The 21,049-nt window shown below is 37.5% G+C and overlaps 2 long non-coding RNA genes across 5 annotated transcripts; both read right to left on the bottom strand.

Annotated features, from left to right (window-relative positions):
• Window positions 1–1,350: 1,350 nt before the first annotated feature.
• Window positions 1,351–10,512, bottom strand: LOC110904635. 3 transcript variants are annotated; one of them, XR_002572680.2, is made up of 3 exons: window positions 10,298–10,497; window positions 8,549–8,638; window positions 1,351–1,440 (listed from the first exon to the last, which is right to left on the bottom strand). It is a non-coding gene; the product is annotated as an uncharacterized LOC110904635 (long non-coding RNA). The 3 variants fall into 3 exon arrangements; XR_002572677.2 differs by lacking the exon at window positions 1,351–1,440 and adding an exon at window positions 7,263–7,394 and having other exon boundaries at window positions 10,298–10,495; XR_002572678.2 differs by lacking the exon at window positions 1,351–1,440 and having other exon boundaries at window positions 7,318–8,638; window positions 10,298–10,512.
• A 3,123-nt stretch (window positions 10,513–13,635) lies between these two features.
• On the bottom strand, window positions 13,636–17,234 carry LOC110904634. Of its 2 annotated transcripts, XR_002572675.2 has the most exons (4): window positions 17,079–17,234; window positions 15,328–15,417; window positions 13,926–14,038; window positions 13,824–13,859 (listed from the first exon to the last, which is right to left on the bottom strand). It is a non-coding gene; the product is annotated as an uncharacterized LOC110904634 (long non-coding RNA). The 2 variants fall into 2 exon arrangements; XR_002572674.2 differs by having other exon boundaries at window positions 13,636–14,038.
• Window positions 17,235–21,049: the final 3,815 nt, after the last annotated feature.

The raw sequence follows: 21,049 nt of genomic DNA, 5'->3' as shown, positions 1-21,049 counted from the left end.
CGCATATGATATGTTTAGGCTAGCTGGTTATTAATGTACCTAGAAACAAAAATAGAAAAAAAATTACACAAATATACCTTTCTGTATATCCAATCTTGCGCCTTATAACTTTCGGTTTAAAAAGCGCTATAATCAACTTTTTACTTTAATTTTTATTGCCAGAATCATACTTTTGCACAAACTTAGTTTATTTTCTTGATTAAGTCACCACACATGCAAAACATGTTTGGTCTTCTTAAATCCTAATTTAATATTTTTTAATTAACCACAAATAGACCAGAAAACCCTTTTTTGGAGAAAAGTTAATCACAACGATCAAAGGCGCCACAGCTTAGTGGTCGGATTGAAGAAAAGTCCTAGATACTGGTCGTTGATTGCTTTCCCTTTGAAATCCTACATCAGAAAAATAAAATAGCTTGAAGTTTGAGAGTGACACTATGTTGATGCACTTTGTAGATGTAGCTCGGTTCAGTTCGAGTCCGAAGTCGACAACATTCGTACCACCCGACAAACGAGATACAAATGACGAAGATACAAGAACGATATAGTTGGAAAATGACATCATGACAACATCATCATGATATCATGATGACATCATCAAGTCATATAAAATCCATGCATGCTTTCACTATCGATCAAAAGTCCATTTTATCACAATGATTGAAGATCATATATGACTATCGATTGTACATAACAACCGTCGAGCAATACAAGTACAAGAACTATGGATTGGAAGCTTGTGACTGTCGATGTGAAGCCAATCATGACTATCGATAGAATCATGTGTATTATAAATAGCGTGTTCTTCATTTGTAGCTTGAACGAGCTAGAGAGAGTGCAGAGAGAGAGAGAGAGAGAGAGAGTTATTGGATTGCTTATTCTTGTATAAATCTGTACTGAAACTCTGTCGAAATATACACGTGGAATCGTTAATCGTTGAATCTTTATTGTGTTATACGTTCTCTTGCTCGGCTTGTGTCATAACGTTGATTCCACACTCGTTACGGCATCCGAGACAAGAAATCACATACGTCCGACGATCCGCAGCGGGACCTACAAGTGGTATCAGAGCGTAAGGCTGGTTTTCTTGTTGAAAACCAAGCTGTAGATGAGATTTTTAAGTGATTCTTGACACATTTTTGGACAAAAACTCAAAACCAACATATCTTGACTGAAAAACCGAATAAAAAGGTGATAAACGAATGTTATTTGATGTTATTTTCAGCTAAAACTTGTTAAAACGAGTGGAGATTATCGTAAACGCAATTTTTTTTGAGTTTTGGAGAATAACATCAATTCACCATTTTTTCCGCGAGCAAGGTGACCGGAAGAGTACGTTCGTTGTCTGATTGTTATTGGTTGACATTTTAGTGGAGAAAGTTGTACTTTTTTTGCCGTCTACAAATTCTGTCTGCTGCAAACTTTGTCGATAGTTGCCATCTACATTGACAGCAAATAGTTTATTAACATATCGATAGTCATTTTGAATCTTCACAAATCGAATGTAAATTATCTTCTTATCTTAATCGATAGTGTATGTTTATGTTCATTCGATAGTCATCACACTCAACTAAGAATCGACAGAAGCAAATTCTATATAACAATCGACAGTACGTGTCCTTATTCTGTTGATTCAAAACAAAAGGTCCACCTGGTATTTAATAGCTTAAGCCCATAACATTTTGATTAAACAGGCCCACATCGATAGTCAATCTGATCTCTTAAATCGATAGTTGTTTGAAGCCCAATTATAAATCTCAATCAAAGGTCTTGGTTAAATTAATCGAATTTGACAAACTGTAGTCCATTAAATCAAGTTACTAGTTTGGGTTGTTACTTCCTTTTAGGTTTTGATTAAATAATATCATATCGTTCCGACCCATCATCGTTTGACTTCGAGTGTAGTGTTTTGAGTTTAGTAATTTTTTTCACGAGTGCGCATTGTTGGATAAATGGCAACTAACCTGTGGGGTTGGGATCCAGATTCAAATGCAAATAGTAGTACACCACAAAGTAAGCCTAAAATGTCATGGATTGAATCTACCATACTCCAAAATAACACCCTCCACAAAGTAAACCTGAAATGTCTTGGGTTCGATCTCTTATACCGTCAAATAACCTTCTACCACCACCACCACAAATCAATTACTTGGCTAAATCTTCTGTCAGTTGTGATCAGACCATAAAGTTGAGAAATGGCAGTCAAACAAGACCTGCGTTCTATGTCGAAATTGTTAAGAATGTCAGTGATGGTAAATTCTCGAGAAAAGATGATAGTTCTGTGTAGGTCCGTGTTTCGGGATCGATTCCGTGATTTTCATGATTATGTTCATAGATGGAAGAAGATAGAGATGATAAACAAACAACTTTGCATTAATCCGGTAGTAAAACATTACAAGTCGGCCCGATTACATGATAACCGAACTAATACCAAAGAAGTATACATCCAGGGAGAAATCAAGTGGTGATTTCTCCCGGTGAGGTCTCAAACCTCCTATCACTCTCTTGCACACACTTGTGCTCTCACTCTTGTGTTGCAAATGACAAAGTGTTGGTATTTATACCAAACACAGGTTGTATGGTCGAAGGATCAAACTGACTGGTCGATAGATCATCTGTCGACTATCCAGCTTTCGAAAGATACACATATACCTCGAAGGATGACATATCCTTCGAGGTCCATCTTGAACCTTCGATGGATATCTTTCGAGCTCATCGAAGGATACACAATCCTTCGATGCCTTATCCTTCGACACCAACATTAAACAATCATAATTTGTCTAGCAAACACACACGGTCGAACGAATAACCCTCTCGTTTGACCACTTCAAACGAGCGGGTCTATACACGTTCGATAGACCGTTTCACTAACTATTACAAATTCAGCGTAAAATAATAACTAATCTATTCGACAAGCATCGGACACAAAATCTGCATCAACAAATTCCCCCTTGTCCGTTGCTGTCGAATGCTGAAAATGCAACTGCAATCGATCTTCAGTCAAGTATTCATCTTCTCTGTGTAAACAAATTCCCCCTTGACCGATGATCCAGGTAAGTAGTATCTTGATGCTCATTGTATAATATTTCCCCCTCAAAGTACGCGTATCCGTGTTGAGTGTTGTGCAATTTCCTCAAAAGGCTCAATTGACCGATCTTCCGCTGATCTTCCAATACTCCAACCGGCATTTGATAAGGGTTCCATTCTTTAAAAAAAACTGCATCAAGTCTTGATCTTCAAGCATACTACATTGATAGAGATTTCTGGTGAACTGTCTTCTGTAAACCGTCTTTGTGGAATCGACCAAGTAATGCACTTTAATCTTCAGCATCAACACTCAGGAAAGTCAGCTAGACCAAGTGTATCCCTTGCAAGCTCAACCAAACGGCACGCTTAGTTGAACTACATCCAGATCTCATTGTCTCGCCTTTGTGAAGTCGACCACGTAATGCACTACAGATCTTCAGCATCAGTACTCAGGAAGTCAGCTTGACCAAGTACATCGTTTGCAAACTCAACGAATTGAGTTACCCCCAGATCCCTGTAAAATCCCAAAGAAACATCAAACCCAAAACCGAATCCTGCAGGTCTTCAGCCTTGAATTATCAACTTCCATAAAGATTCCCCAGGTCTTCAGTAAACAGCGCTTTGAAACAACTGTCGACTTTAGATACCTGTATGTTTCCGTGCAAAACCCTTCACGCTGGCTGGAGAATTAATTAAAATCCTCAAATATGTGTCTGTGCAAAACATTCCACTCCGAACCATTTGTATCACCAGAAAATCACAAACTCTACCACCTGTGATTGCGTTTAGAAATTTAACGAAGAAATTCAACATATGAAAATTTTTATCCCCCCATTTCTTTGGTAAATGTCTAAACCTTAACAGATTCTTTCCACTTCAAAGAAACTGTCGTCAAATGTTCACCAATTCCCTCCACTGAGCGGAATTGTCATCAATCTTCATTGAATGTTCTCGGTTCCGAAAATTCACGAAAACGACTTTCTTCTTTGCATATTCTAGTTGAATAAGAGCGTCCCCTAGTACCCCGTAGGATCTGACTTGTATCCCCCCAAAGAATTTGTGGACTCGTTAGGACCGGTATTGACGTTCTAGGTTCATACGTTCGTCTTCAAATGCGAGAATATGACAATAAACAAAATGCTTTCGAACATTTCCGAATAACCGGTAACAATCATAAATTTTGACGTGCGGAAGTGAACATACCGTGTTGTTTTTGGCCCATAATAGTCGCGTCACCATTTTTGCCATTTGCATCGGTAACCGTGACTACCCCACATTTTTCAACAATCAAGTTTTCATCATCTCTTGTTTTCATCATGCCGCATCACCCCGCGCGCTCCCAAATTTGTACGAATTTGGCGTTGAAAAATAGAAGCACGGTTCAAATAATCTTCGCGAACACCCGACCCCACTCCCACTAGTAATTTGTTTATTATTATTATTATTATTATTATTAATTTTTTTTTTTTATGAAATCCAACAAACACTTGTGCCACAAATACTAATGGGCCATGAAGACTTATGATTGAAAAGGAAATTAGAGGCCCACACCAAACAAGTTCACAAAAATAAATTTTCACTTCATTTTTGTGTGACCCATTACCTGAAATGTAGGGCCCAACATTGTTTCTTGAAATTTAGTGGCCCTAACTCATTGTAAGGCCCAACTGCTACTTCATAGTATCCAACATTGGTGGGCCTATTTGTTTCGCATAAGTGAGCCCAACAGAAAAGACATCCTTGTACAGCTTTCACCCACAAGTCAAACAACCCTAATGTGTTTATCAGCCGACAACTTAAATGGGCCCAAGAGTTAACCATGTGAGCATTAATTATCCCATCAATCCCTATCCCATAAAACCTCATCGATCAGAAAGAAGACAAAAACTGCCGCTAACATCATCATTTAGGTTTGACCTTTTTTTTTATTTTTAATCAACAACAGTAGCAGCAGCCGTGATTCTTTGATCCTTCGAAACAAACTGTTCAAGATTATTTAAGATCCTTCGTCATCAAGATGACCCTTCGTCATCATCAGATGATCCTTCGAAGTTTTGTTTTGATCCTTCGAGATACTGTTAAGATCCTTCGAAACAAAACAAGGCTGACCTTTCGAAGAACATTAAGATGACCTTTCGATTCTGTTTGATCTTTCGATTCTGTTTGATTGAGGTAATGGTGACCCTTCGAATTTTTTAATCTGACCCTTCGAAATTTGAAAAGTGATCCTTCGGAATTTTCTGATCTTTCGAAGTGGTTAAGTTGACCCTTCGAATCAAGGAATGATCTTTCAAAGTTTGAAGATGATCCTTCGAAGTATGAAGACACCAAGAACACAGGGGACTGTAAATATGCAGATTCGATGAAAACACTTTGTAAACGATTTTTGATGATGATAACTTGAATTTTTAGGAGAAAAACATAAAACCCAACACTCGTTTTAGCACAGATCTGAATATTCGGGTCCAGATCTGAGTTTTTCTCATTTTCACCATTTTTACATCTTGAACAAAAATGCACAAAAATCACAGATCTAGAGCACATGTGACTTAGTAAACTGTTAGATTTACTAAATCGGGCACCATGGCTCTGATACCAATTGTAGGTCCGTGTTTCGGGATCGATTCCGTGATTTTCATGATTATGTTCATAGATGGAAGAAGATAGAGATGATAAACAAACAACTTTGCATTAATCCGGTAGTAAAACATTACAAGTCGGCCCGATTAAATGATAACCGAACTAATACCAAAGAAGTATACATCCAGGGAGAAATCAAGTGGTGATTTCTCCCGGTGAGGTCTCAAACCTCCTATCACTCTCTTGCACACACTTGTGCTCTCACTCTTGTCTTGCAAATGACAAAGTGTTGGTATTTATACCAAACACAGGTTGTATGGTCGAAGGATCAAACTGACTGGTCGATAGATCATCTGTCGACTATCCAGCTTTCGAAAGATACACATATACCTCGAAGGATGACATATCCTTCGAGGTCCATCTTCAACCTTCGATGGATATCTTTCGAGCTCATCGAAGGATACACAATCCTTCGATGCCTTATCCTTCGACACCAACATTAAACAACCATAATTTGTCTAGCAAACACACACGGTCGAACGAATAACCCTCTCGTTTGACCACTTCAAACAAGCGGGTCTATACACGTTCGATAGACCGTTTCACTAACTATTACAAATTCAGCGTAAAATAATAACTAATCTATTCGACAAGCATCGGACACAAAATCTGCATCAACATTCTGGACATAGTGGTAGTTCAGATGAAGATGTTACGAGTTCAAGCGAGGATGGATCCGAAGGTTCATCGAGAGAGGTTATTGATTCTAAGGCAGATGGATTAATGTATGAGGATAAATCCAGTCAGGAAAGTGTCGATGAATCTATTTGTTCTAAGTGTGTTAAATGAAATAAATGTTCTGAATTAGAAGGTAAACTGTCTAAGTTAGAAAGTAAATTTGAATTGACATTTAACCACAATCAACACTTGATTGTCGAACTTTCAAAATTCAGAGAGGCTACCACGGTTTTAAAATGACATGAAAGAGAATTCAAAACCATCATTGAGACCTTAAATAAAGACGTTTCCGAGTTAAAGAAAATCGTTTTGAAAAAGCAAACTAGAGAGAGTATAAAGAGAGAGAGAGAGAGAGAGTTATCGGATTTGTTATTCTTGTAGGTCCGGCTAGGGGAGGATCTAGTCGCCTAATCCTTGTGTACAAACCAACCCGGTTGTGCGGAATCCAACCGAGATAGCAAACCGAGATCGAACACGTAAATGATAGACACGAGACTCAACGATTAACACCAATGTATTAATACTTGAAAACAGTTACAATACAAGGTTTACAAATGCACTCTGTAAAATCTCTCGTGTGTGTGTGTTCCTTGTGTTCTCACTTGTGTTCATCCTTTGTTTCTGTCTTCTGTCTTGTTTATATAGTCACAGAAACACAGCTTCGACGAAACAGAACTCGGCGAAACACACATCTCGGCGAAACACATGATCATCGACGAAATAGAAGGGCAGTCGACGAAACAACATCAAGGTTGACGAAACAGGCTTGTTTCGTCGACATCAGCTGTGTTTCGTCGACTTGGGCTTTGGCCCAAACAGTTGAGGCCCAAAGCTTGTTTCGCCGACTTGTTTTCAGCCCAAGGACAAGGGTCAAAGTCCTTTGTTGTTTCGGCCCACATTTGTTGTTGCACACGATGGAGGAATGTCGTGGCTTAAACCGAATCACGTCGACATCTCATGCTTTCGCTTATGTTAATCCATTCATCCATCCATTCGAACACCATCATTGGATTTTAGTGTCAAACCTACAACTTCCATTATTTGTATACCTGCACTTCCATTTCATTCTCAATAGAAAAACGGTTAGCATCGTTAGATTTCATTCATATGAATAAGTCCACATATACACATAAACAAGTCTCATTCATTCGTGCATATATTTAAATTCCAATCCATGCATACATACCTTTCTGTTCGTACAAATACTTACAATTTACATCTTACACAATATTACATGCAAGTCCTAAACACACACGTCTATACATGTAAATTACATACACATAAATCTCCATACTTACGCGTTCATAGTCATACTCACCTACGAGTTCCAATTACTTACATACAATCAAACACATACCCACATGTATAACTACTTATTTTATCCTTATGCATACCCACGAGCAAGTTCCCTTCTTACCCATACTTGATAAAAACTCTCTCTTAAATTTGGGTTGCATTTCGGAAGCTTTAAAACGGGTTCCTTACTCATCCATAACTCACACAACTATTTGGTAAAGTTAGGGTGCATGACGGGGGTCTAACGGGGCTTAGGAATGGGCTTACGGGGCCCGAGAATCAAAGAAAACAAAGAAACTGACTTAATTAGCAACATAGGGCGTCGGCCAAAACCCACCAGCGTCGGTGACACCAGCGTCGGCGACGCTGGTAGCGGCGTCGGGGACGCCCCTCTGCAGATCTGCTCTCCGTTTTTTGCTTATTTTCACCGTTTCGACCCCTGTTCGTGCACCCCGAGCGTCCCAAAACGTAAAATAACATTTGTCCAAACCCCTAAATCATTCTAATACTAACACTCATGCCTTAATGGTCGAATCCTTACCTTACCCCGCTACCTAGTTTTTGACCCGTTTGATCTTTAATACACACTTTTCGACTTAGTTAACATTTTTGACCCATTACCACAAAACTAAACTTAGAACTTCATTTGATCTTACGTTCTTACATATCTCATTATTCGCAACATATGACAAAATTAACAAATCTTTCTAAATACTAAAAAGAGGTTCGGAACTTACTTACACTTCATTATGTTATGACAACAAAACTTCATTTGACACATTCGATCTACTTAGCGAGAACCATCGTTTTCATTCAACCAAATCCATGTTTGACTTCGTAACATACTCAATTATCTAGAACAATACCTTATTTAAACAAGCTAAAAAGTGAAATTAGAATCACTTACCTCGAGCGTTAGTGTTCATGCTTGCTTCCTCGCCTCCGCTTGACCCGTTAACCTTCCGTTCTTGAGTCCATTTCCACATGATCCCTATGCCTTCTCATCACGCAATCACATTCTTGTTAGTATACATGATTGTACACTTAATGATCACGTCGAATGCATGGTTCACGTTTGACTTTCATTAATCAAGTCTAACAAACATAAGACATATACCTAAAATCACATCTTTTCCAACTCGTATAATTCCTTAAATAATTGCATATAACACACATTGTTAAACATGCGCCCTATGACTTTATAGCATTGAAATTTGACAAGAGTTTAGCCATACTACTTATGCAAGGTTTGACTTTCAAAAGTCAACGACCCATCTTATGGACTTTCGACTTAACCTCATATATCTGTGTCATCATATTAAGCTATAAGAATGGCATTATATACACTTCATATTCATGATGTAACATGCTTACAACCACATGATCAATCCATTACATACACACATACATAATATCAATACTACATATACTAAAGCTTTCGGGATTCCATACTAGACGACCATATTTGGGGTACATGAACAACATGATTTTACCATCCTTACTTGCTATACATTAACGCCAATTTTACACATAGTAACGCTTTAAACACACCTTAACAACTGTAAACATTCACCCGAAGCAATATTTAGTGTTTAGTAAATTGGTGACTAGAAAATCATATGTTTTAAGTTCATAAAACACATTATTTTCATTGCTGCATTTTTCACGCAGTAGCTGTTCGGGGTCACTTTCCCCCTTCTTAATCACATAATCTGACTTCGACTTTCAAATAAGAATTGTAACATGGGAAACAAGCTTTTCAACGATATAAGGCTCGTTGTCTAACTCCTAATAACGAATGAGATACGGCCTTTACAAGATGACTATCTAGGGCTGTCAAAAGTGACGAATTTACTAACTTTTCATGCTGTTTTGACCCACTAAATCTCATAACCAGCCTCTTGTGACCAAATAAGAATTGTAATATGCGAAACAAGCTTTTCAACGATATAAGGCTCGTTGTCTAACTCCTAATAACGAATGAGATACGGCCTTTACAAGATGACTATCTAGGGCTGTCAAAAGTGACGAATTTACTAATTTTTCATGCTGTTTTGACCCACTAAATCTCATAACCAGCCTCTTGTGACCAAATAAGAATTGTAACATGCGAAACAAGCTTTTCAACGATATAAGGCTCGTTGTCTAACTCCTAATAACGAATGAGATACGACCTTTACAAGATGACTATCTTAGGCTGTCAAAAGTGACGAATTTACTAACTTTTTAACACAAACTTGAATCAATTCAAGTTTCATGTAGGCATTTTATCAAACACTTTGTGTGTGTACCACTATCTAAGCATAATGTACAAGCATTCTTTGCATATTCTTACTAGTTCATATCAAGATCATCAAATTCCATTAACCTCACATAACTTTCATCCTAAATCAAGGCTATTAACAATAATCCACAATATCCAACTTCATATATATATCAAAACTATACTTGATTTAGCACATGCAACATCATCAACTTCATAAAATTACTTTTACAAGTGGGTTTTCATTAAATCATCAATATAATCAGAAACTCGAACACAATTCATGTTTCATGAGATGATTCTAGTTCATTACTATTCTAATTTCACATAGGCTCAAGGATTAAACACAACCCGTCTCATCAATGATCATCAAATCGAAATTCTACAACTTACCACTTGATTAGTAGGCTTAAATGGTTGCACATTCAGATTCATGCATATGATTAGCTTCAATTTCCCTTCTCAATTTTGCAACTTCAAGGATTTTAGGGTTTCTCCTCTTTTTCTCCTGCTTGGGGCGACACACACACACACGCCAGATGTGTGTGTTTGTTTTTCCTTATTTTGCTTTTAGTAAATATCTTTTTCCTTGTACATGTTTAGCCCCTCCATTTATATGTTTGCCTGAGCTTTGGTCATAGTTTATTTTATAATGCAATATTTCACATTTATTCTAACTAAGTTATATCTTCTATTCATTCTTATACAACATGTTTATTTAAACATTTTTCATATTCCATGAAATCTTATTAGTGAGTTATACGTTCGGGTTTTGGGGTGTTACAAGTCTACCCCCCTTAAAGGAGGTTTCGTCCCCGAAACCTTTCTCATTCTTGGTAGACCAATACTATTCTTACTTTTTCATCTATCCATTCACGATGCTCAATACCACATGAATACATTCAGGATCTTTGCAAAAGTCTTATTCATGAGTAGATATAATCGTACCATCACATTATCGTACTAGAACTAAAGTGTGCAAACTAGAAGCAATCCCAAGGGTTTTCTACCATGATTTACATAAAAGCAAAATGAAGTTCATATGAACTTGCTACCACATTCACCTTAGTATTAGTTCTAGTAATTTCGTATATATTTGGAGTTTTACTTCTACCTTCTTACTCATACATGCACTGTCTACTACTTAAGCCAGATTTAAAACTCATTCTTAGCCTACTTCTAAAAGTCAACCCTTCCTTATCATATCACATCTTGCTTTACCACTGGCTCGTGCGGAGGTACTTATTCAATTCCTAACTTTATACTTAAATTCACATATTAAACAATTCACTAACCTTACTATTTTGGAATAATGCCACGACCCGCGAAAGCGAACCGACCACTTCATTACAAATTCAACCCATCCCAGGATTGATCTCATTCATCCGGGTAATGAGCTTCCGCTTATGAGAATTCTTTCACTGATCTTGATAGGTTTATCACACTATGATATCTGACGGAAGTAGATTCCATTGATTCGCCATCCTTATCTTACGGTGATCATTCCTTTCCGATTGATGACATTGCGTGTCCATTCATCAATCTCACCTATGAATACAAAACTTAACATATCAAAACATTAACTAACGAATTCAAATGGCAATCGCCATCTGACCGTATGACCCATTTATCCTTTCGACCATTCTTGCATACAACGCATTTGCATAAATATATTCATATATCTATACATGAAAATTTAAGCATAATTTGAATCCTATCACTTAAGAAATATTTACTTGTCTGGTCCGTAATTACTTACACATTCGGATATTTTCATTCCTATCATTCTTTTGTTCATTTGCTTTACATTTACTTATATGACTTGTTTGACGCATACATGGTCAAGCTATCGACTTCTTCTCACGTAGACTAGTTCCGTCTTTTGTATCTTAAATCTGTTTCGCGGATTCGAACACATTATTCATACCTTTCGTACCTTCTATCTTTTGAATCCGTCTTGCGGATTCAAACATTGCATTTACATCTTTCGTATCCGCCTCTCGGATTCAAACATTTCATTCGTGCTTTTCATTCCTTGAATCCGTCTCGCGGATTCAAGCATTGCATTCATATCTTTCATTCTTTGAATCCGTCTCGCGGATTCAAACAGATCATTTACGCCTTTCATCCCTTGAATCCGTCTCGCGGATTCAAGCATTGCATTCATACATTGTTGATTCGTACTTTCTTACGGATTCAACATTCTTCCTTCTTATCATTCGCACTTTTCACTCTTACGTATTACTCTAAATCTCCTGATAGTCTTACTACCCATTTCACCCATACGCCCACCTGCTACCCAATTCTAACGGACACACCTGTAACAATTATCACGGGCTCACGAACGTCATATGTTTCTTGTGTACTGGCCAGGTACACAATCAACATACTAGTTTCGTGTCTTCGTGTAATTGTCACCTTATGTCTGAAGAATTAGGTTTCGGCACGTATAACAATTCCAAAACTTCATTACCCTTCTTACCATTTTTTTTATTTAAAATTTTCCTTTCATTGATAGGTTTTACCATCACATGTACTTACATATATTAGATATATATACCTGGGTCAATATGTCATATTACATACCTTGGTGCCGGTGCTAGACCGCATCCACAAATCATTCCTTCCAAGCAACCATGCTTACCTTACACATAACATATTGTTAATTATCTTCCAATATATACTTAAGGACATACTTACCTTGGCTTCTACCCTTAGATCTTGATCGAGTCTTGGATTGTACGGGTTTCTTGTCACAAGAGCACACAGGTTTGAGTTCAAGTATTTACCTCCTCATACTTGATTTCGCTCAAACCAGGGCTCTGATACCAACTTGTAACGCCCAAAATTCTTAATCCGAAAGTAATATTATCATGCTATAATTTAACAAAAATCGGGCATGACCCATTCGTATTATGAACAATTCCCTGTAAGACTAACTTGTAATAACTTAAAAAAATACAACACAGCGGAAAATATGAACCCAAAAATTTCGTTCTTTAATAGACATAGTACTTACAGGAAAGTTCGAATATCAAATGTCATACATTCATTAAAAAGGATTTACCACGTTCCATTATATTAATACTTCGGACCTACATTTGCTAAACTATGTGACCGATCTTTCCCGTACAATCCTTTGCTCTTGACTCGATCTTCAATCTTTCTATCCTTCATAATGATGCTAAATCCACGCAACCTGTAGACACCACATACAATCACATCGTTAGCAACCAGTCACATCATACATAAGTTTTAAACATACATAGTTAGGCGTCGACATCTCATGCTTTCGCTTATGTTAATCCATTCATCCATCCATTCGAACACCATCATTGGATTTTAGTGTCAAACCTACAACTTCCATTATTTGTATACCTGCACTTCCATTTCATTCTCAATAGAAAAACGGTTAGCATCGTTAGATTTCATTCATATGAATAAGTCCACATATACGCATAAACAAGTCTCATTCATTCGTGCATATATTTAAATTCCATTCCATGCATACATACCTTTCTGTTCGTACAAATACTTACAATTTACATCTTACACAATATTACATGCAAGTCCTAAACACACACGTCTATACATGTAAATTACATACACATAAATCTCCATACTTACGCGTTCATAGTCATACTCACCTACGAGTTCCAATTACTTACATACAATCAAACACATACCCACATGTATAACTACTTATTTTATCCTTATGCATACCCACGAGCAAGTTCCCTTCTAAATTTCGTTCTTTAATAGACATAGTACTTACAGGAAAGTTCGAATATCAAATGTCATACATTCATTAAAAAGGATTTACCACGTTCCATTATATTAATACTTCGGACCTACATTTGCTAAACTATGTGACCGATCTTTCCCGTACAATCCTTTGCTCTTGACTCGATCTTCAATCTTTCTATCCTTCATAATGATGCTAAATCCACGCAACCTGTAGACACCACATACAATCACATCGTTAGCAACCAGTCACATCATACATAAGTTTTAAACATACATAGTTAGGCGTCGACATCTCATGCTTTCGCTTATGTTAATCCATTCATCCATCCATTCGAACACCATCATTGGATTTTAGTGTCAAACCTACAACTTCCATTATTTGTATACCTGCACTTCCATTTCATTCTCAATAGAAAAACGGTTAGCATCGTTAGATTTCATTCATATGAATAAGTCCACATATACGCATAAACAAGTCTCATTCATTCGTGCATATATTTAAATTCCAATCCATGCATACATACCTTTCTGTTCGTACAAATACTTACAATTTACATCTTACACAATATTACATGCAAGTCCTAAACACACACGTCTATACATGTAAATTACATACACATAAATCTCCATACTTACGCGTTCATAGTCATACTCACCTACGAGTTCCAATTACTTACATACAATCAAACACATACCCACATGTATAACTACTTATTTTATCCTTATGCATACCCACGAGCAAGTTCCCTTCTTACCCATACTTGATAAAAACTCTCTCTTAAATTTGGGTTGCATTTCGGAAGCTTTAAAACGGGTTCCTTACTCATCCATAACTCACACAACTATTTGGTAAAGTTAGGGTGCATGACGGGGGTCTAACGGGGCTTAGGAATGGGCTTACGGGGCCCGAGAATCAAAGAAAACAAAGAAACTGACTTAACTAGCAACATAGGGCGTCGGCCAAAACCCACCAGCGTCGGCGACACCAGCGTCGGCGACACCAGCGTCGGCGACACCAGCGTCGGCGACACCAGCGTCGGCGACACCAGCGTCGGCGACACCAGCGTCGGCGACACCAGCGTCGGCGACACCAGCGTCGGCGACACCAGCGTCGGCGACACCAGCGTCGGCGACGCTGGTGGCGGCGTCGGGGACGCCCCTCTGCAGATCTACTCTCCGTTTTCTGCTTATTTTCACCGTTTCGACCCCTGTTCGTGCACCCCGAGTGTCCCAAAACGTAAAATAACATTTGTCCAAGCCCCTAAATCATTCTAATACTAACACTCATGCCTTAATGGTCGAATCCTTACCTTACCCCGCTACCTAGTTTTTGACCCGTTTGATCTTTAATACACACTTTTCGACTTAGTTAACATTTTTGACCCATTACCACAAAACTAAACTTAGAACTTCATTTGATCTTACGTTCTTACATATCTCATTATTCGCAACATATGACAAAATTAACAAATCTTTCTAAATACTAAAAAGAGGTTCGGAACTTACTTACACTTCATTATGTTATGACAACAAAACTTCATTTGACACATTCGATCTACTTAGCGAGAACTATCGTTTTCATTCAACCAAATCCATGTTTGACTTCGTAACATACTCAATTATCTAGAACAATACCTTATTTAAACAAGCTAAAAAGTGAAATTAGAATCACTTACCTCGAGCGTTAGTGTTCATGCTTGCTTCCTTGCCTCCGCTTGACCCGTTAACCTTCCGTTCTTGAGTCCATTTCCACATGATCCCTATGCCTTCTCATCACGCAATCACATTCTTGTTAGTATACATGATTGTACACTTAATGATCATGTCGAATGTATGGTTCACGTTTGACTTTCATTAGTCAAGTCTAACAAACATAAGACATATACCTAAAATCACATCTTTTCCAACTCGTATAATTCCTTAAATAATTGCATATAACACACATTGTTAAACATGCGCCCTATGACTTTATAGCATTGAAATTTGACAAGAGTCTAGCCATACTACTTATGCAAGGTTTGACTTTCAAAAGTCAACGACCCATCTTATGGACTTTCGACTTAACCTCATATATCCGTGTCATCATATTAAGCTATAACAATGGCATTATATACACTTCATATTCATGATGTAACATGCTTACAACCACATGATCAATCCATTACATACACACACATACATAATATCAATACTACATATACTAAAGCGTTCAGGATTCCATACTAGACGACCATATTTGGGGTACATGAACAACATGATTTTACCATCCTTACATGCTATACATTAACGCCAATTTTACACATAGTAACGCTTTAAACACACCTTAACAACTGTAAACATTCACCCGAAGCAATATTTAGTGTTTAGTAAATTGGTGACTAGAAAATCATATGTTTTAAGTTCATAAAACACATTATTTTCATTGCTGCATTTTTCACGCAGCAGCTGTTCGGGGTCACTTTCCCCCTTCTTAATCACATAATCTGACTTCGACTTTCAAATAAGAATTGTAACATGCGAAACAAGCTTTTCAACGATATAAGGCTCGTTGTCTAGCTCCTAATAACGAATGAGATACGGCCTTTACAAGATGACTATCTAGGGCTGTCAAAAGTGACGAATTTACTAACTTTTCATGCTGTTTTGACCCACTAAATCTCATAACCAGCCTCTTGTGACCAAATAAGAATTATAATATGCGAAACAAGCTTTTCAACGATATAAGGCTCGTTGTCTAACTCCTAATAACGAATGAGATACGGCCTTTACAAGATGACTATCTAGGGCTGTCAAAAGTGACGAATTTACTAACTTTTCATGCTGTTTTGACCCACTAAATCTCATAACCAGCCTCTTGTGACCAAATGAGAATTGTAACATGCGAAACAAGCTTTTCAACGATATAAGGCTCGTTGTCTAACTCCTAATAACGAATGAGATACGACCTTTACAAGATGACTATCTTAGGCTGTCAAAAGTGAGGAATTTACTAACTTTTTAACACAAACTTGAATCAATTCAAGTTTCATGTAGGCATTTTATCAAACACTTTGTGTGCGTACCACTATCTAAGCATAATGTACAAGCATTCTTTGCATATTCTTACTAGTTCATATCAAGATCATCAAATTCCATTAACCTCACATAACTTTCATCCTAAATCAAGGCTATTAACAATAATCCACAATATCCAACTTCATATATATATCAAAACTATACTTGATTTAGCACATGCAACATCATCAACTTCATAAAATTACTTTTACAAGTGGGTTTTCATTAAATCATCAATATAATCAGAAATTCGAACACAATTCATGTTTCATGAGATGATTCTAGTTCATTACTATTCTAATTTCACATAGGCTCAAGGATTAAACACAACCCGTCTCATCAATGATCATCAAATCGAAATTCTACAACTTACCACTTGATTAGTAGGCTTAAATGGTTGCACATTCAGATTCATGCATATGATTAGCTTCAATTTCCCTTCTCAATTTTGCAACTTCAAGGATTTTAGGGTTTCTCCTCTTTTTCTCCTGCTTGGGGCGACACACACACACACGCCAGATGTGTGTGTTTCTTTTTCCTTATTTTACTTTTAGTAAATAACTTTTTCCTTGTACATGTTTAGCCCCTCCATTTATATGTTTGCCTAAACTTTGGTCATAGTTTATTTTATAATGCAATATTTCACATTTATTCTAACTAAGTTATATCTTCTATTCATTCTTATACAACATGTTTATTTAAATGTTTTTCATATTCCATGAAATCTTATTAGTGAGTTATACGTTCGGGTTTTGGGGTGTTACATCATCTTACCGGTGAATATACCATTTATCATCTGTTTTGACGTATATGAAAATGTGAGATACTCACTTATTTTGATTAAAAACAAGCCCTATGTGATAGAATCACTTATTGATGAGGAACTTGATTTCCGATGCATGAGGGCACAGGAGCAAGTCCGTGAACAGGTCAGTACTTTCGTACAGCAGAAAGACGAACTTGACTCCCGGATAAATGTGATATATTATCACTTATTTTGATGGACATGTGATTGTTGATCACTTATTGAGGTCGTATGCAGTATGTACACGTATGTATAGTATCATGGAAGATCTAGACTTGCGTCCCCGTTATTTTATTTTTTTTTTTGGTAAAAGATACAACCATGATACCCAGATGATAAGCGCATAAAGACCAAATATCTCAGAACCTCGGCAATCTATCAAACGAAATTTCGGTACTAAGACCATATGCCAATGAATGGTTCCCACCTGATCTTTAGTCGATTTAAGTTTATATCACCCTGCACACTTTAAAATGATTGTGAGCCTACCGACACATCTTATATAGAGTTGCTTATTGTCACACCCCCAAATTACCACCTAGGGCGTGTCCCTAATGGAGGTGTAACGATTCAACAAAGAGCCACCAATCATATCAAACACAAGTTATAATAAATTACCAAACTGAAATAAATGTATCGTTTGAAAGTTAAACCAAAACCAAAGTACTGAGCGGAAGCATAAAAGTATATATGTATAAGTGTGTCGAAACCCAATCGATATGATTGTTTATCATGACCATAACCACTCCAGCAGCATCAGACAGCAAGCTCCCAAGTTCCCTCAATAGTTACCTACAAGCATGTAAACAAGTGTGTCAGACTACGCTGGTGAGTTCAAGGTTTGTGTTTGTTTACCAAGTTGTGTTACCGATCAAGTGAGTAAAACAGTTTACAAAATGATATGTTGTTTGTTGTTAGGATGTTTGATGTTTCGATGTTTTGATGTTGTTATTACTCAAGTACCGAATGGCCAGATGATATGTGATTGCCAACCCCAATGCCTCTATCAAAGCATTGGTCATGTTTTAAGGTAATTAGTTCACGCCCGTTCCCCTTGAACGTCGTGAGGGTGCCAAACCTAATAGCGCTATCAACTAATAACCCCCGTTGCCCTACAAGCAACGTGCCGGTAGATGTAGTGGTCTTACAGTGATAGAAAAACAGAGTACAATAACCAACATCCCGTTACCCATGCATTCCTCATCGGAACGTTACCCGTTAACCCTTCACTGGGATCCATGCTTGAGAAAAGAGCAATGAACTCACCTTAGATTGCTCGGTATGATAATGTGCTTCTAACGTTAATTAATGGTTAGACCCGTTACACGCGACCTAAAATATAATGTCATGTAAATGAGTATTCGAGTAGGGTTTTGCAATACCCTAGTGTCCAAATAACCCAATATCTAATGTAATAGTTTTAGGCATGCAATGACACACAACGCAAAGTGTATTACTCTTATTTTATATGCAAGATCATAGGCCCACAACCAACTCGCGTCACATAGAGTAATCAATCAAATTACCATTGATTTAACATATATATATATATAGTAGTTTGTTAATTTAATAAATAACACCAAATCAATTAATGGCAATTTAACCTATACATATATGATAGCTTAAATGTCCTGTTTATTTTATTCGAACATATGATCATATGCATGTTGCCTTAATTCAACAAACACACATCTCAAATTAAACAAGGACACTGCATATACATATTAACTGCTGACCATCCCATCCATCCATAAATTAGTAACATGTTTCTTTTAATAAATTAGTCTTATACATATGCATGTTTCTTACCAACTTTCTACATGTGCAGAACACTTTTTGATAGAGTCATTAAGACAAGCACATGGCCGCCACTTTGTGCTACTTGTGTAAATAATATTTTTGAAAAGTAAGTAATCATTATATGTACTAATATATCACCCATCATCATCCAACCATGAACCATCACTAAAATTTATTAACCAACCCTGGTGCCCATGCACCTGTTCAAAACCCCAACAGATTAAGACTCGCACGTATGCATCATCGAGCACATCATAATCAGTTCTGTTTATTTACATACATGCAGCATATCAACGAAGGACTTGTTCGGACGAAAGATCGACCTTGGACGGCGAAACTTCCCCGACGAAAGATCAATGGATCTTTCGTAGCTGTTCCTTAACAGCCGTTGTGTTCTCCTGCATACCCTAATCCATTACTAACTCATGAATAACAGTTGCCTAGATCACCATAGTCATAAAGATCGATCGTGTTCATACCTTAATCGTAAACTGTGACTTTGACATAATCGTTACTAGAACTATGGCAACTAACAGGAGATCTCAACAACTACTAACCCCCATGTAATCCTAGCTTTTCCAATTTACCACCACACCGGTCCATTCATTCATGGTTAAACATATAAATACAAACACAACTGTCATGTAATAACATACATACAAACACGATTATCATGTAACGACATACATACGAACACAATTATCATGTAACAACATAGATACGAACACAATTATTATGCACCGGGTCTTAATAATCAGCGAGGGTGGAACACTAACCGTATCACAGGCTAGATCGGTGACGTTTAGGATGAGGATTTCGAAACGGAGAAGAGGGGGGGGGGTTTCCTGCTGCCGAACAAGTCAGGTGGGAGATGCCGCACGAAGAAGATGAAGGATGGTAGGGGTTTGTTATGTTTTTAAACTATCCATAATCTGATTTGGAGTACATTACGCATGCCATATCTAAAAGGATTAGGATGTTGGGCTGATTAACCAATCTAAACAACTAAAAGAGTTGGGCCGGTAGTTAAGTGGGCTCCTTTAATTAATTAGTGGTTTAGTTATCTAAGCAGGCTAGAGATAAAAGAAAGCATAATACATGTGGGCCGATCAATGATAACATAAAGAGGTGTTGGGCCGATTATCCAATGGAATAAGAAACCAAGGTTGGGCCGGTTATCTAATGGAATGGAACAATAAAAGGACATCTAAATTGGGCCGGGTTCAATAGCACACCACCAGATTACAATCCGAATTGTTCAAAAACTAGTCGGGCCCAGAACTCTTTCTTTGGGCCGATATGGTGAGTACTAGCAATCAACAGGTTACCTAACCAGGTTAATTAGATTTAACGGAGTTGAGTTTACCAGATTTAGATGTTACTGACCTTGAAAGTCCGGATTGTCACATCATCCCCAACTTGAAGAAATTTCGTCCCGAAATTTGGCAAACAGTCACTGAGGAAGCTAGTTTTGTTAAGCGTTTTCGCGGGGTGTCACATCATCCCCAACTTGAAAGAATTTTCGTCCCGAAAATTGATCTAAAACAATGGTTTAAAGTAAGTTCCGACGAACTCGATCTATAGATACTTTACAACGCCCGGGGGCTAATCTTGTGATCAGTGGAAATCATGGTATGGTGGTTAGCGTGTTGTTATATCAGTTGCCAATCAATGAAACAGGGGATTAATGAGGTTCGTACAAAGATTCGAGCGAAACAGGGGTCCATTAAACATCCGAA

Source organism: Helianthus annuus, chromosome 14 (genome assembly GCF_002127325.2).
Source record: "Helianthus annuus cultivar XRQ/B chromosome 14, HanXRQr2.0-SUNRISE, whole genome shotgun sequence".
In the NCBI taxonomy this organism is placed as follows: Eukaryota; Viridiplantae; Streptophyta; class Magnoliopsida; order Asterales; family Asteraceae; genus Helianthus; species Helianthus annuus.
Note: the sequence above shows the minus strand (reverse complement) of the source record. Positions and strands in the feature narration are given on the sequence as shown.